Here is a 17,568-nt window from a genome sequence, read left to right on the forward strand (position 1 = left end):
TTATTGACATTGGGATGGTCATTGTTATCAGTGGAAATCTCTAACTGTACGTATAATCTTGTACTGTATATGCCTCAAAAGTATAAGTTATTGTCTGATCTTCTCCAAACTAAAATCAGTTCATTCTCATAATTTCCCCATAGAGAACTGAAGAGTATGAAAAATGTCTTTTAATTTTTCTGAGCTTCTGAGGCAGTTCAAACAAAAATTATTAATATATTCGTTATATCTAGAGCAGTAGTTAAATGCCCAGACTGACACAAGAGAAATTCACTTTGGATCTTACTCTCACTTACTAGCTCTGTGACTTTCAAAAAGTTACTGTGTCTCAGTATAAAAAGTGTCTCAGTATTTTCCTCTGTAGAACTGAGATAAAAGTATATTACTATTAATATAGTAAAGTAATAGTCATACTATTATTATTCATATATTATTGAATTATTATAGAACTGTAATATTATTGATGATAGTCTAGAATGATGATGATAGAACTTTTGTTGATATTTGAAATAATTTACATTCAATTTAGCTTAAATAAAATAGTTGAGGAATAATTAAAAAAGAATATATATCTTAGCAAAGTTATAACAATTGAAAAAAATGTGGTCTCAACATTTTTATTTAATGCACTGCATGGGGTTCATGAAATCTAATTGCTATTTGCATTTTTAATTAGGCAAAATAACTGAGCTGCTGTAAACAAAGGAAGGAAAGAAAAAGAAAGCAAGGAGGGAAAAAGCAAGAAAAATTGCTTTCTTTGAGGATTTCTTGGCTCTTTTATATGTTAATTCATTCAATTATTATAATAAACTACAAAGTATTTATGTTTAGCATACTATTTTATAAGAATTTGAAGTTCAGAAATGTATTTCAGAATATTAATCGTATGGACTGTGATACCAGAATCTGAAAACAGCTTCTAACTACAGTGTGCATGATCAGTTGCTTCATCTGTGTCTGACTCTGCAACACTATGGACTGTAGCCCCACAGGCTTCTCTGTCCATGGGACTCTCCTGGCAAGAATACTGGCGTGGGTTGCCATGTCCTCCTCCAAGGACCTTCCTCATCCATAGAATGAACCCGCATCTCCTGTATCTCCTTCACTGCAGGTGATTCTTTCCCAACTGAGCCACCTGGGAAACCCCAAACTATGGCATTCAAAGGAAGACATAGTAGTTCAATGCTTATTTCTCTCAAAGATTACAGATGAGAAGCTGCCCAAGAAGCTTTTATTTTTCTTGATTCTCCACATTAATGTCATAAATTTATTATATTGTGGCAGAAAAGGCATTCTTTTTTATTCTAACACAATGCTCAGATATTCTAAGGTATGTTTAAAATACAGTCAAAATACCCAGCTCTCAAAATCCTACTGACTCCTAACTTATCTAACAAAGACTATCAGAATTGATTTGCTATAATAAGTAATAGCATTTTTAAAATGACTAATATGAAGGGAGTATGATTGTTGCTGAACTGTTAAACTGTGTTTTTTAACATTGTTTTATACTTTACCAATGTTTAACAGTCAAAAACATATAAGTTCCCGTTTTAAAGATTTGATTTTCAAGAACACCCATTTATTTTCCTCTGAAGAAGCAATGTTTACTGTGAAGTTCAGGAATCCCCTATAGGCTCTTTGCAAAACCTTGTACAATCTCAGGCCATTACTCTCATAAGCTATGTCCCAAGGCAAAAAGAAGAAATGTTTACTGCATACCTAGCTACAAAGTTGTTATGAGAACTGAGCTAATACTGAGAGTGCTTTGAAATTAGGGAATGAAAGATGATATTCATGTTGCAAGCGTGATCCTTCTTGCAACTGCTATAAAAGAGTGTACTACTGATGGTGTGGTTGGAATTGATCCACTAAGAGAAATCAACATGTGATTAAAACTTGTAATTTTTGAGTCATTATATAACCCAGAACAAAGGTCAAAGAAAGCATAAATCTACCAATTACAAGAAATCATTCAATAAAACCAAACTGTGTGCTTCTATGCCTTTTTCAAATTACTTGGATCAGTACTTATTTCCACAGTTTCTTTAAGCAAAGGCACCAATCTTCACCCTTCTTTCTCTCTACCAAATGATACTAAGAGACATTGTGTTAGGAAAGAAACACATAAGAAAGAATTAGCACATAGTTTCAGATGCTTTCCTTAATACTAAAAAAATAAAGCAAACTTCAACTCTACATAAAAGTCTTAAGCATCCGATAATCCCAGGTTCATGCTATTTCTTTCTTTTTTTTTTTTTTTAGGAATGGGGTTAGGGTGGAAATGATGGTTATTTGAGTGATTTATTGATATGTTTATCTTCGTGTTATATTTTGCAATCTTAAAATCAGAGATAAAAGCAGACAATTTTTATCCAGTGATTACATTTATGGGCTGGAAATAAACCAAGTGTTTTCCATTTGAAAGTGAAAGTGTTAGTCACTCAGTTGTGTCCAACTCTGTGACCTCATGGACTGTAGCCCTCCAGGCTCCTCTGCCCATAGGATTCTCCAGGCAAGACTATTTGAGCAGGTAGCCATTTTCTTCTCCAGAAGAAAGGCTTCTCTGACTAGACCACCAGGGAGCGTCATTTTTCACTTACATCCTACTTAATTCTCTTGATAGTACTGTAGGCATAATGTTGCTATTAGATCCATTTTATAAATGATATAAGGGAAACTTAAACTTAATCAGGGTCATAGAGCAAGAGAGCAGTGAACCTCAAACCAAGGAAGCCTGACTATGAATCTGAAATATAATCACTTCACCCTCTTGCCTAATGTCAATGGCCAAGAAAAACAAAAACATCTTCTTCTGAAAGGAAATTCTTATACAAGGAAATAACCCTTTTATACAAATAAGAAACATACTTATTGCTGAATTTCTCAAAGGACAGTTCAAACAACTTAAATAGGAGAAGAAAGAGGAGAAGGAGGAGAAGGAGAAGATGGTAAACAATAGAATTTTCTAGGGGCTTTATGATGTGTGATATTACACCACAGTAAATGCTGAAGAAAAGAACTTGTTGTCTTCTATTAAGTCAAACCTTAAGGAGATATAAAAGTGTCAAACAACACCACTTATCTTACTAAACTATCTTTGTTTTTGTTTTGAAATTTTTCATAAAATATATTACTTATATGTTCATTTCAAAATGAATAAGTGAAAACAGAATCTCTAAGTTTTAACTTCAAATGTAGTACTGATAGACATGACCCATATAAACAACAGTTCTTCAGGATACCCAGTAATTTTTAAGAATCTACAGGGGTTCTAAAACCAAAAGATTTGAGGATACCTGGATAGAGCATTTCAATTAAACACCAGTTCACTTGCCTGGATTAAGTTAGCCACTTCTTCAGAATGTCTTCAGTTCAGTTCAGTTCAGTCACTCAGTCGTGTCCAACTCTTTGCAACCCCATGAATTGCAGCACGCCAGGCCTCCCTGTCCATCACCAACTCCTGGAGTTCACTCAGACTCACGTCCATCAAGTCAGTGATGCCATCCAGCCATCTCATCCTCTGTCCTCCCCTTCTCCTCCTGCCCCCAATCCTTCCCAGCATCAGAGTCTTCTCCAATGAGTCAACTCTTCGCATGAGGTGGCCAAAGTACTGGAGTTTCAGCTTTAGTATCATTCCTTCCAAAGAATACCCAGGACTAAGCTCCTTTAGAATGGACTGGTTGGATCTCCTTGTAGTCCAAGGGACTCTCAGGAGTCTTCTCCAACATCACAGTTCAAAAGCATCAATTCTTTGGCGCTCAGCTTTCTTCACAGTCCAACTCTCACATCCATACATGACTACTGGAAAAATGTCTAGATGTTTTAAAATAAAGTATCTGTTTGGATACACTTACAGCCTAAATCTATCCCCTTTCTATAAAGCCCTTCCTAAATTTCATTATGAAAACCTTCTTTTAAAGTATTGTATAAAGCCTGATTTTTCTGTCCAAGTTTGAAAGTATCTGTCGTTTAGAATCAAAGCAATGGTTTTTCTTTTTTATTAATGCAGGATCAATTGATTTTGACTTGATTCTCAGTTCTTTATAATAAACCACTGAGTACATGAAACTAAATGGTAGAAACTGTATTGAGTGAAGTGGTGCTCTTGAACTTTTCATAACTTTATGTTGCTAGGAAACAACTTTACCATCACTGCAGAGTTTAGACTTGGAGCATCTGTTTCATTTAAAGTCTGGCTTCCAGGCAGTATAGATTGCATTGAGCATTGGGGTAGGGGGTGGGGTGGAAGCAAAAGCAATTGCTTTCTAAAAACAACAATGTTTAACATGTTGAAAATGGATAGTCTTATGCTATATTTGTAATTATAGTCTTTTGAAGGTGTTGCTGGAGGGTTGTTTGCTAACTTATAAAGCTAAAGTCCAGAGTAGAGACAGGGATCACTAGAGTTCAAAATCTTAAGAAATACAAAGAGAATTGAGTATTGGTATCTCAGCTTTTCAGGAGCGAGACAGGGAGCAATTATACTCCATGAGGTATATTTGCATTTTATTTCATTCTTATGCAACATTACTAATTTAGAGAAATATTTTGTCATTTTTACAGGCCACATGTTATTAATAGAATCTTCCTACCATCCCTTCCCACATTGCTGCGTGTTTCAGCATATTATCAGTCTGTAACAGGATAAACAGATATTGCTAGTTATTTGTACAGTTTATGCTAACTGATGCAGTATTCTAGCATTCTTTATTCAAAGTACATCTGCTTAAATAAATTAATACTAACATTTCTACTGTTCCATAAGGGATAAGAGTATATTTCTATGCCTGCCAGGGAACAGTGTCAGTGTTACCTTGGTCCAGCAAAAGCAAGATTTATTATTATTTTTATGTTAACAACTCCAAGCCGTAGAAAGTTAATGCTTCTTCTGTTTCACAGCATTTTCACATCTGTACTCCTGAGAAAATTGCAAAATTAAAAAAAAAAAAAAAAAGTCTCAAGAGTAGCTGCTGCTGCTAAGTTACTTCAGTCGTGTCCGACTCTGTATGACCCCATAGATGGCATCCCACCAGGCTCCCTTGTCCCTGGGATTCTCCAGGCAAAAACACTGGAGTGGGTTGCCATTTCCTTCTCCAACGCATGAAAGAGAAAAGTGAAAGTGAAGTCGCTCAGTCGTGTCCGACTCTTAGCGACCCCATGGACTGCAGCCTACCAGGTTCCTCTGTCCATGGGGTTTTCCACTCAAGAGTACTGGAGTGGGGTGCCATTGCCTTCTCCTCTCAAGAGTAGAGGAAGAACCCAAAAAAGAAAGAAGGACTGGACGAGGATTTTATAGTTTTTCAGGAAATGTAACTCATTTGCCTGAACATCCTTTCTCAAGTGTTTCATCGTAAGGTTTCTTTCTAAAAAGAGGAAACACTTTTTATTATTTCCTCAATCTAGGGAAAAACTTGAATCATTAATATTCCAAGACTTCCTGCTGAGGACTGCTGTTGGTGTTCACTGTGGTCTCACTGTGGGCAGCAGACCTCATGACTAGCAGACCTCAAGCCCACCAGCTGTATACAGATGGTTTAACCTGTGTGTCTTCCTCTTGTCTCGTACAACTGGAGGTACTTAACAGTGGTCCTCCATCACTGGCACCTTTGTTTATGATCTCTCCTTCATTATCCCTGTCCCACGTTAAGTCTAGTGACTATGTTTTCTTGTTTTTGGATCTCCACATGAACCAGCAGTTTTTAACTTTGTCTCTTTATTAACAGCAGTGTCTTGTTTGTATGGCTCTGTCTCAAGTTTTACCTCCCCATCGTCTACCCCCACCCCCAATTATAATCTTGAATTCAGGCTGTGATTGGTTCTCTGGTTAAATTGCTTACATCTTTCCATTTGAAATAACATTCCCTGGTAGCTCAGCTGGTAAAGATCCACCTGCAATTCAGGAGACCCCAGTTCGATTCCTGGATTGGGAAGATCCCCTGAAGCAGGGACAGGCTACCCACTCCAGTATTCATGGATTTCCCTAGTGGCTCAGACAGTAAAGAATCCACCTGCAATGTAGGAAACCTGGATTTGATCCCTGGGTTGGGAAAATCCCCTGAAGGAGGGCATGGCAACCCACTCCAGTATTCTTGCCTGGCAAATCCCCGTGGACAGAGGAGCCTGGTGGGCTGCAGTCCATGGGGTCACAATGAGTCAGACACAACTGAGCAACTAAGCACAGAACACCCTAAGTTTCGGGCCCAATCATTTCATTTGGTATTCTTTCTACGTCATCCAGTTGAATTCTTGTGCCTATATCTTTATATATATGCTTTCTGTTTAAAAATGTAGTCTTAATTTTTATTACTTGCCTGTTAGAAGGCTATCCAGTGCTAACTGATTATGGGTTTGTCTCTTACATTTATAATTTATAAATTTTCCTTTTTCAAGATAATTTTTGTTTCAATTTTACCTCATTACTGAAATTCCCTCATAGTTCTGCTATTTTAAGTAAAGCATAATTCAGTTAAGGTCTCATAGTTTCACATACACATACACACACATACAATGCCCTGCTTTTTCTTGTTTAATATAGGCAGCCAAGATATGTGTACATTTTTTTTAATCTGGCTTTTAATATTAGAGGTAGATACTTACAGAAAAGCCCTTCTGTTAATAGTATGGACATGTACTAAAAGTTAGCCCCACGTGAACAATTTCATTACTGTATTTTATAATCTTGGATTAAGAATAAAATCAAAGTGACTGAAGTATTCTTTTTCTAAAATAAAATAAAAAATATTCAGAACTGTTTGGAGGAGGTTATGATGATTTTTAAAAATCTGACTCAAAAGTTAGATTTTTCAGGAAATCTTCCTAGACAAATGTATTAATATAAACCTCTGTTTTTGTACTTTGCTTTTCACTTTCACTTTATCAGGCTTCACCTTCTTATTAATTGCCTTGATAATCTTTCCTAACTGATGTCATTTTTACAAGCTTTTAGAGAATCCTCTCCTGGATCATGAAGATAAGGATCACTGTCTTTGTGTGATATTCTTTAGCTTGGACAGAGCATCCTGTAAACATTAGGTGTCCAACTGGGGCTACTGATGGAATTATGATTTTAATTCATCTAAAAGTGAACTGTTACCCTAGGGAAAAGTTTCAGTGAAAAACTGTGCAAAACTATTTAAAACTTTATCTATTACTTATAAATACCATTTTTGGAGGAGAGGGCTGGGGCAAATTGTGATTAAGTGAATCCCAAATCATATTTTGTATTTAATTGCTGACTTAAATGTTTTAAGTTATTTTAAAGGAGTAACGTAGTTGACCACTTCCAATTTGCCTTGATTCATGGACTTTACATTCCAGGTTCCTATGCAATACTGCTCTTTACTGCATTGGACCTTACTTCCATCACCAGTCACATCCACAACTGGGTGTTGTTGTTGCTTTGACTCCATCTCTTCATTCTTTCTGGAGTTATTTCTCCACTTATCTCCAATAGCATATTAGGCACCTGCCAACTTGGGGAGGTCATCTTTCAGTGTCCTATCTTTTTGCCTTTTCATACTGTTCTGGGGTTCTCAAAGCGAGAATACTGAAGTGGTTTGCCATTCCCTTCTCCAGTGGACCACGTTTTGTCAGAACTCTCCACCATGACCCATCTGTCTTGGGTGGTGCTACATGGCATGGCTCATAGTTTCATTGAGTTAGACAAGGCTGGGCAGGAGATTTGGAAAACTCAGCAGTGGCCACAGGACTGAAAAAGTCAGTTTTCATTCCAATCCCAAAGAAAGGCCATGCCAAAGGATGCTCAAACTACCACAATTGCACTCATCTCACACACTAGCAAAGTAATGTTTAAAATTCTCCAAGCCAGGCTTCAACAGTATGTGAACCATGAACTTCCAGATGTTCAAGCTGGATTTACAAAGGCAGAGGAACCAGAGATCAAATTGCCAACATCCACTGGATCATCAAAAAAGCAAGAGAGTTCCAGAAAAACATCTATTTCTGCTTTATTGACTATGCCAAAGCCTTTGACTGTGTAGATCATGACAAACTGTTGAAAATTCTTCAAGAGATGGGAAACCAGATCACCTGACCTGCCCCTTGAGAAATCTGTATGCAGTTCAGGAAGCAACAGTTAGAACTGGACATAGAACAGCCAACTGGTTCCAAACGGGGAAAGGAGTACGTCAAGGCTGTATATTGTCACACTGCTTATGTAACTTATATGCAGAGTACGTTATGAGAAATGCTGGGTTGGATGAAACACAAGCTGGAATCAAGATTACTGGGAGAAATATCAGTAACCTCAGATATGCAGATGACACCACCCTTATGGCGGAAAGCAAAGAACTAAAGGACCTCTTGATGAAAGTGAAAGAGGAGAGTGAAAAGTTGGCTTAAAGCTCAACATTCAGAAAACTAAGATCATGGCATCTGGTCCCATCACTTCATGGCAAATAGAGGGGGAAAAAAATGGAAACAGTTTCAGACTTTATTTTTTTGGCTCCAAAATCACTGCAGATGGTGGAGACATTACTTTGTCAACAAAGGCCCATCTAGTCAAAGCTATAGTTTTTCCATTAGTCAAATATGGATGTGAGAGTTGGACTATAAAGAAAGCTGAGCACTGAAGAATTGATGCTTTTGAACTGTGGTGTTGGAGGAGACTCTTGAGAGTCACTTGGGCTGCAAGGAGATCCAACCAGTCCATCCTAAAGGAGATCAGTCCTGAGTGTTCGTTGGAAGGACTGGTGTTGAAGCTAAAACTCCAATTATTTGGCCACCTGATGCAAAGAACTGACTCATTGGAAAAGACCCTGATGCTTGGAAAGATTGAAGTCAGGAGGAGAAGGGGATGACAGAGGATAAGATGGTTGGATGGCATCACTGACTCAGTGGACATGAGTTTGAGTAAACTCCAGGAGTTGGTGATGGACAGGGAGGCCTGACGTGCTGCAGTCCATAAGGTCCCAAAGAGTTGGATACAACTTGAGTGACTGAACTGAACTGAGTGTAGTTGAAAGAAACGAAATCTATTTTCATTCAGATCCTTTAGCCCATGCACATAATCCATCAGTAATCCTTCTGTAGTCATGTATTTTTATTGACTACTGGAATTATGAAATAAGGTTTTATGTTACTCATTAAATTTCATGATTAAAGCTACTTGTTTTTTAGTTTGGGGCTTCCCTGGTGGCTCACATGGTAAAGAATTTGCATTCAATGCAGCAACCCAGGTTCAATCCCTGGGTTAGGAAGATCCCCTGGAGGAGGGCATGGCAACCCAGTCCAGTATTCTTGCCTGGAGAATTCCACTACTTTGCCTTATTTATCTTCTTGAATCCCATAAGTTCTCACAAGTAACTTCTTTTTTCCTCCATTATTTCTCCATTTATATTTATATGTTATTTAGTTTATTAAAAATGAGAAAGATACTTTTTCTAGATTATTTAGGTTAGGGTTTGCAAACAATTAGAAATCACTGACTACATTTTTTAACAGCAATATTACTGAGGCTTACTCCATATATATATTTTTTTTTTCTGGAACTGTTTTATACATCTCCTTTATTTTACCTAAGTATTGTGTTACTATCAAGAAGGGCTATCAACAATGTTTTAATTAAGAAATTGAACAAAATTATGTTGCATACATAGTCAAGCACAGGTAGTATCCTAAGTTCTTTACATATTCTAGACCATTGATCCTAATATAAATAGTTCTAATTTCAAAGTCTATTATTGATTTTTTAAATACTGAATTGAAATATTTTGTGGCATTTCATCGGGCAAATTATTTTCATGCAGCAGTTGTTCTGTGGCTTCATTTATTCCTTCTTCAATATTATTCCTTTAAAAAAATTAGATCCACCTTATGACCAATATAATTTTATTACTGCCTAAATAAAATATTTTAACATTTTTTTCATGACAGATCAGCTGACAATAAATTCCCTCAATTTTTGTTTGTTGGAAAAAATCTTTCTCACTCACTTTTAAAGGGCAATTTCACTGAATATTGAATTCTACATTTTTTGTCTCTCTCTCTCTCTCAACTCTCTAAATATTTCATTCCATCTCTTCTTGGCAGCATGTTTTCTCTCCTTGTTTCTCAGTAGGTAACAAAATCTTTCTCTGACTTTCTCTGAAAAAGATTTTCTCTTTCCTTTTTGTTTCCTGCCATTTGCATATGACGTGGTTCAGTGCAGCTTGTTGCTATCTGTTCAGCTCAGTGTTCTCTGAGTTTCCTGAATTTGTACTTTGATGTTTGTCATTAATTTGAAAAGTTCTTGGTCATTATTTTTTGTTGTTGACCATTACACTTCATTAATACTTGTATTATCACTTAAATATTTCCTTTTTTTTCTATTTTCTCTTTTAGCATTCTAGATATGTATATGTTACATCTTTTAAAAATTGCCCCAAAGTTCTTGAATGTCCTGCTACATTTAGTCTTCTTCTTCTTTTTTTTTTTTTTTTAATTCATTTTTACACTTTAGGGAGCTTCTACTGACCTTTTTTCATGCTCACTGATTCTTTCCTCACCTGTGACCAGTTTGCTAATGAGTCCCTGGAAGTAAAGCATTCTGTTTTAGGTTTTTTTTTTTTTTTAATTTCTAACTTTTCTTTTTGATTCTTTCTTAGGGTTTCTGTCTCTAAATTTATATAAGCTAAATTTCTTGAATTTTGTGCACTTTTCCATTAGAATACTTCTAATAATCACAGTAATTTTAAATGTCCTGTTTGAGAATGCTACATGTATGCCATATCTGACTGTACTTCTGATATTTTCTTTGTCTCAGACTGTGAGTTGTTTTGTTTGTTTGTTTGTTTTTTTCCCTTAACCTTTTGGTGTACCTAGTAATGTTCTGTTGTTCAAACAAGCTAGACATGTTTTATCAGGTAACAGAAATGGAGGTGAATAACGATGTGTGGTAATCCGGATGGGAGCTGGACTTTAATGTTTGCTATAGCTGTAGGTGTCAGAGGCCTCTAGTAATTTTATTTTTGTTTCTCCTTCTGACTTTGAATTTCTATTTATATTCCTCCTCAAAGAGAATCTGTGTCATGCAGCTCTCTCAGTAGTGATGCATTATTGTTACACTGGAGCCATATTGATGTGATAGCCAACTATAGGGAACGCTTCTATAACCTTCCATTTTAATATCTGTCTTTTAGTGAGCTTCTGTGTTTTCCCTGTGACTTTCACAAGTGTTTCTTCTTGCAAGGTCTCTCAGTTCTTAATCCATTGGGTAAGACAGGGAGGCTAGAGGAAACTGGAGTGAGAAGAATGTCTTTTTCCCATGGCCACTGGACAAGGCTCTGGTAGTCTTTCCCCCTGGAGAGTAACCCTTTGCTAAAAAAGAAAGTTCTGGGCTTATTTTATCAAGATTAGTTTCCCCTCACCTCTCAGGCTTATGAGGGGATATGGTTTCAAATATTCATAGAGAGAAACTGGTGAGATTCCTGGCAAAAGTATGGGGGTCCCTCTAAGAGTGCAGCCCCCAGGAGTTCCTCACTCTTGTTCAGTCTCTAAGTCATGTCCAACTCTTTGTAACCCCATAAACTGCAGCACACCAGGCTTCCCTGTCCCTCACTATCTCCCTCAGTCAAGAGTTTTCTCCAGTACCACAGTTTGAAAGCATCAATACTTTGGCACTCAGCCTTCTTTATGGTCCAACACTCACATCCATGCGTGACTACTGAAGTAATTTTGCAGCCCAAGAAAATAAAGACTGACACTGTTTCCATTTTTCCCCATCTATGTGCCACGAAGTGATGGGACTGGATGCCATCATCTTCATTTTTCAAATGTTGAGTTTCAAGCCAGCTTTTCCACTCTCCTCTTTCACCTTTATCAAGAGGCTCTTCAGTTCCTCTTTGCTTTCCGCCAATAAATTGGTGTCATCTGCATATCTGAAGTTATTGATATTTCTCCTGGCAATCTTGATTCCAGCTTGGGATTTATCCAGTCCAGCATGATGTACTATGCATATATGTTAAATAAGCCGGGTGACAATATACAGCCTTTCTCTTAGCCTAAACAATACTCAGCCTCTAGCAATCAGTCAAAATAACCATTTAATTCTTCCTCCCAGTTTATGACTCCAGAAGTTTTCACTCTAGGTAAGCAGATCTCAGCTGTGACTCCTTAATTTCTTTTGCAACATATGTCAGTGTGGCTATCTGCCCTATAACTTCAGTTCTCTGATGAAAGCAATAAAATGCATTGATTTTTAGTTTGTTCAGCTTTTGTGGATGTGTGTGATTACAAGGATGGAAAAGACTTCCAAACTCCTTACATGGAGTTATTATGATTTTTAACAATGCACTTTTATTCAAAATAACATCAATTCATTTGCTCAGTAAAGATTTATTGAGCGCCTATTCTACACCAGGCCCTGTGCTAAGTGTAGCGGCCATAAAGAGAAGCCAATCAGAATGTGTCTTTGAAATCCCTTTCCGCTGGTAAAAGACAAGCTGATTTTTTTGCTGTCCTAATTGCTAGAAAGAATGCCAAGATTCTCTAAAATAAAAGCTGTCTTCTTCCATTCTGTATGGGTGTCACACTGTTAGATGTGTAAATTATATGCAGAGGTATTTGTTTCTTCCTCCTGGTGTCAAGCTGTTGAGTGTGATTTGTACTTCCTGCTGCTGTGCTTCAGGCAAAGGAGGAGGTGACAATTCAGATTTGAAGAATTAGACTAATTGCAGTAAACACCCAAGGTTTTCAAGGAATGTGCAAATATAGAAAATCAATTTTATAGTATTATTAGCCAATTTTATAGTGTGTAATAACATATTTATGAAGCTTCAGCCTTAAAAATAGAAATAAAGATGATGAACATAAACAAAAATAAAATCAAAGTAGGCTCTATGCCCAGAAATCCAGAGCAATAAACTAAGTGTAGCAGGAAAATATTGCTGGAAAAAAAAAAAAAAAGAGTTTTCATACACACACACATAAAAAAACACTTTGAAAATACCTTCTTCCAAATTTGAAAGGGTTGAACATCTTAGCTATGGGAGGAAACCAAGAGTTTTCCACAAAGACCATATAAAATGTCTATATGAGCCCTTAAATTTGAGAATTATGAGTCTGATGATCAGAAATGATATCCTACTTGTCAGAGCTCAAGATCTCAACTGGAATTAGGTCTCCTGGCTGCCTGTTTGTGGTTTCATCTACAGACAAGAACTATATCTATGGTTTATTGTTCTTCATAAGCAAGTCTTAAATACACTTAATTAGTAGAAGTTAGAAAGACAAAATAAGCTGCAAAAAATAAAGGCATCAATATAAATAACTAACATAGATTTGTAAGAGTGACAGATACGGTACGGAAATCAATTAATATATAGGTACCTCATTTTATCATTGTATTTTCTCATATTTAAATAAAAAAATATTTGGTAAATTTTGTACCAATATATGTCTCCATTATCTGCCTGCCAAGCAGGAGACGTATGTTTGATCCCTGAGTTACAAAGATCCCCTGGAGAAGGAAATGACAACCCACTCCAGTATTCTTGCCTGGGAAATCTCATGGACAGAGTAGCCTGGTGGGCTACAGTTCACAGGGTCTCAAAGAGTGGAACATGACTTAGTGACTAAAACAACAACAATAAAATGTCTCCATTAGGTCAAGAAAAAAATTTTTTAATTCTGGACACTGAAATAAAAGCAATTCAAAAAACAATAAATTATTTTTTCTCTCCATCAAACATGTTAGATATAATTTTTCATGAAATAAGTTGTGATTTGATAAATGGACTGCTAGTAGCTATTGATAAAGAGCTTTGAATCAGTACGGACTTTGACTGCACTCCAGTCAGCACTGGTCTATCAACTTTTCAAAATACCAGAAATAGAAACACAAAGCATGCTTGACCAATCAACACTGACTTTTGGAACTGAAATATAATAACATCACTGTTAAATTCTGTGATTGTTCTTTTTCATTTTAAACATTATTTGGCATCGTATCTTTAAAGAGATTATATCTGTATTTCTGCTTCTAAAGTGTCTAAGTCTTTGGCATGGCAAAGAATGTTCAGTTAGTCTTCAAAATGTTAGGTGCACATTAAAACAGTTTTAAAAAATCTCACAAGTTTTTCTCTTTAATTATGAAGTCTGTACTTCAGTATATTTGAACAAAGCATGGTCTTATATAGGTCATGAAGGTGATTCAAATTAAGTATGTCTGTGCCAGCAGTGGGGAAAACATGCAGAGGCAGAGGATAGTGTAGATAAACCAAAGAAAACCAACAAGGCATGAGGGAAGTAGAGACTGATTATTGACTCAGAGAATGGATAGGAACCTAGATAGTCAATCAGGAGAGGAGGATTATAATAAGTAAATGGACCCAGGGAATCTTTGTGAACAAGATGTATGTGAATAACTAGTGGCTGAAGGAGTGGAAATGGAGATGTTTCAGAGATTTGCATTAGAGGAAATTGACAGGAAGGAGCAGAATATATGTTTATCTATGTCTCCTAAGACATTCCTTCTCAAACTTTGAAGTACATACAAATAACCTGGGGATCTTGTTAAAATGCATATTTGAAATCTCTATGCATATTTTGAAAAATGCATATTTTCAGTCCAGAAGCCTGGGATCTCCTAACAAGGACCCAAGTGATGTCTATGGTATTGGTCTATGGACCACACTTTGTATAGCAATATTCTAGAACATTCACTTTATTTTAGCTCTGGTACTATGAAGAAATTTCTAGTTACTGAGCTAGTTATTATAATTCATTTAATATTATAAATGGTATTAGAAGCCAAAATTTGAGCTGATTACATTCATAAAGTATTGAGATACTGCTGCTATTTTTAACAAGAAAACTGATATGAAGTATCCTAGATACCTAGATTTTTCCCTATTTGAATTTGAAAGTTTTTGTTTATGCAGTGGTATTTAGTTTTGTATAGTCACCCAGGGAATCACCCACCCAATTATATAGGAAAATTAGTTGCTGTGAGTATGAATGGTTAGCTAGTGTTCTGTATCTTACTGTATCCAGTTGGCTAGATCATAGTAGGATTTGTTTTCTTCTAAAGAGCAAATGGTTTGACTTAAATAGTTTCATTTCATTGTAGACAACAATGCTTTTTTTAAAAACCTCATTTAGAAATGTGCCAGTGTTCTGATATAAGGCAGTTATTTAAGTAAGTGATATTTTGGAATAGGGCTTTTTGAAACAAAAGAAGTACACTCAGCATCTTCACTGAAGGTAAGAAATTTAAGGTTTAAAAAATGTGAATTAAGTTGGTCAAAAGTTTAACAACAATATTCTTCTTTCTGAATTGTTCAGTTGTTTAGTCACTAAGTCATGTCCAGTTCTTTGTGAACTCATGGACTGCAGTATGCCAGACTTCCCTGACCTTCACTATCTCCCAGAGTTTGCTCAAACTTATGTCCATTGAGTTGGCGAGGCCATCCAACCATCTCATCCTCTGTAGCCCACTTCTCCTCCTGCCCTCAATCTTACCCAACATCAGGGTCTTTTCTAATGAGTCGGTTCTTCACATCAGGTAGTCAAAGTATTGGAACTTGAGCTTCAGCATCAGTTCTTCCAGGGAATATCCAGGGTTGATTTCCTTTAGGATCGACAGGTTTGATCTCCTTGCTGTCCAAGGGACTTTCAGGTCTTCTCAAGCACCACAATTTAAAAGCATCAATTCTTCAGCACTCAACCCTCTTTATGGTCCAACTCTCATATCTGTACATGACTACTGGAAAAACTATAGCCTTGACTATATAGACCTTTGCTGGCAAAATGATGTCTCTGCTTTTTAATATGCTGTCTAGGTTTGCCATAGCTTTTCTTCCAAGAAGCAAGCGTCTTTTAATTTTGTGGCTGCAGTCAGCATCTGTAGTGATTTTAGAGCCTTAGAAAATAAAATCTGCCATGTTTCCACTTTTTTCTCAACTGTTTGCCTTGAAGCGATGGGACTAGATGCCATGGCCTTCATTTTTTGAAAGTTAAGTTTTAAGCCAGCTTTTTCTGTCTTCTCTTTCACCCTCAAAAAGAAGTTCTTTAGTTCCTCTTCACTTTCTGCCATTAGAGTGGTATCATCTGCATATCTGAAGTTGTTGATATTTCTCCCAGTAATCTTGATTCCAGCTTGTTATTCATCTAGTACAGCATTTCACATGATATACTCTGCATATAAGTTAAATAATCAGGGTGAAAATATAGAGCCATGATGTATTACTTTTCCAGTTTTGAACCATGAACTCTTGTTCCATGTCCAGTTCTAACTGTTGCTTCTTGACCTGCATATGGGTTTCTCAGGAAGTAGGTAAGTTATTCTGGGTAACTTACTTATTATAAGTAACTAACTTATTATTATATTACTTATAAGCAGGTAACTTAATTCTGGGTATTTCCATCTCTTTAAGAATTCTCCGCAGATTGTGTGATCCACACAGTCAAAAGCTTTTGTGTAGTCAATGAAACAGATGCTTTGCTGGAATTCCCTTGCTTTTTCTATGACCCAGCCGTTGTTGGCAATTTGATCTCTGGTTCCTCTGGCTTTTCTAAATCCAGATTGTACCTCTGAAAATTCTCAGTTCACCTACTATTGAAGCCTAGTTTGAATGATTTTGTGTACAACCTTGCTAGCACATGAAATGAATTCAATTATATGGTAGTTTGAACATTCTTCAGTGTTTCCTTTCTTTGGGATTGGAATGAAAATTGCCCTTTTCCAGTCCTGTGGCTACTGCTGCATTTTCCAAATTTGCTGGCGTATTGAGTGCAGCACTTTCACAGCATCATCTTTTAGGATTTGAAATAGCTCAACTGGAATTCCATCACCTCCACTAGCTTTGTTTGTTGTAATGCTTCCTAAGGCCCACTTGACTTCACACTCCAGGATGTCTGGCTCTAGGTGAGTGATCACACCATCGTGGTTATCTGGGTCATGAAGATCTTTTTTGTGTAGTTCTTCTGTGTATTCTTGCCACCTCTTCTTAATCTCTTCTGCTTCTGTTAGGTTCATACCGTTTCTGTCCTATATTGCGCCCATCTTTGCACGAAATGTTCCCTTGATATCTTCAGTTTTTATGAAGAGATCTCTAGTTTTTCCCGTTCTATTGTATCCATCTATTTCTTTGCATTGTTCACTTAAGGAGACTTTCTTATCCCTCTTTGCTATTCCCTGGAACTCTGCATTCAGTTGGGTATATCTTTCCCTTTCTCCATTGCCTTTTACTTCTCTTTTTTTCTCAGCTATTTGTAAGACTTTCTCAGAAAACCATTTTGCCTTCTTGTATTCCTTTTTCTTTGGGATGTTTTTAGTCACTGCCTCCTTTACAATGTTATGAACCTCCTTCCATAGTTCTTTGGGCACATACTCTGTCTACCAGCTCTAATCCCCTGAATCTACTTGCCATTATATAATCATAAGGGATTTTATTTAGATCATACCCGAATGGTCTAGTGGTTTTCCTTACTTTCTTCAATTTAAGCCTAAATTTTTCAGTAAGAAGCTGATAGTTTGAGCCACAGTCAGCTCCAGGTCTTTCTGAATAAGAAAAATATATTTATCATCTTTATGAATTTAGAGTCTAAAGAATTTGCAGTGTATCA

Source organism: Bos indicus x Bos taurus, chromosome 11 (genome assembly GCF_003369695.1).
Source record: "Bos indicus x Bos taurus breed Angus x Brahman F1 hybrid chromosome 11, Bos_hybrid_MaternalHap_v2.0, whole genome shotgun sequence".
Lineage (NCBI taxonomy): Eukaryota > Metazoa > Chordata > Mammalia > Artiodactyla > Bovidae > Bos > Bos indicus x Bos taurus.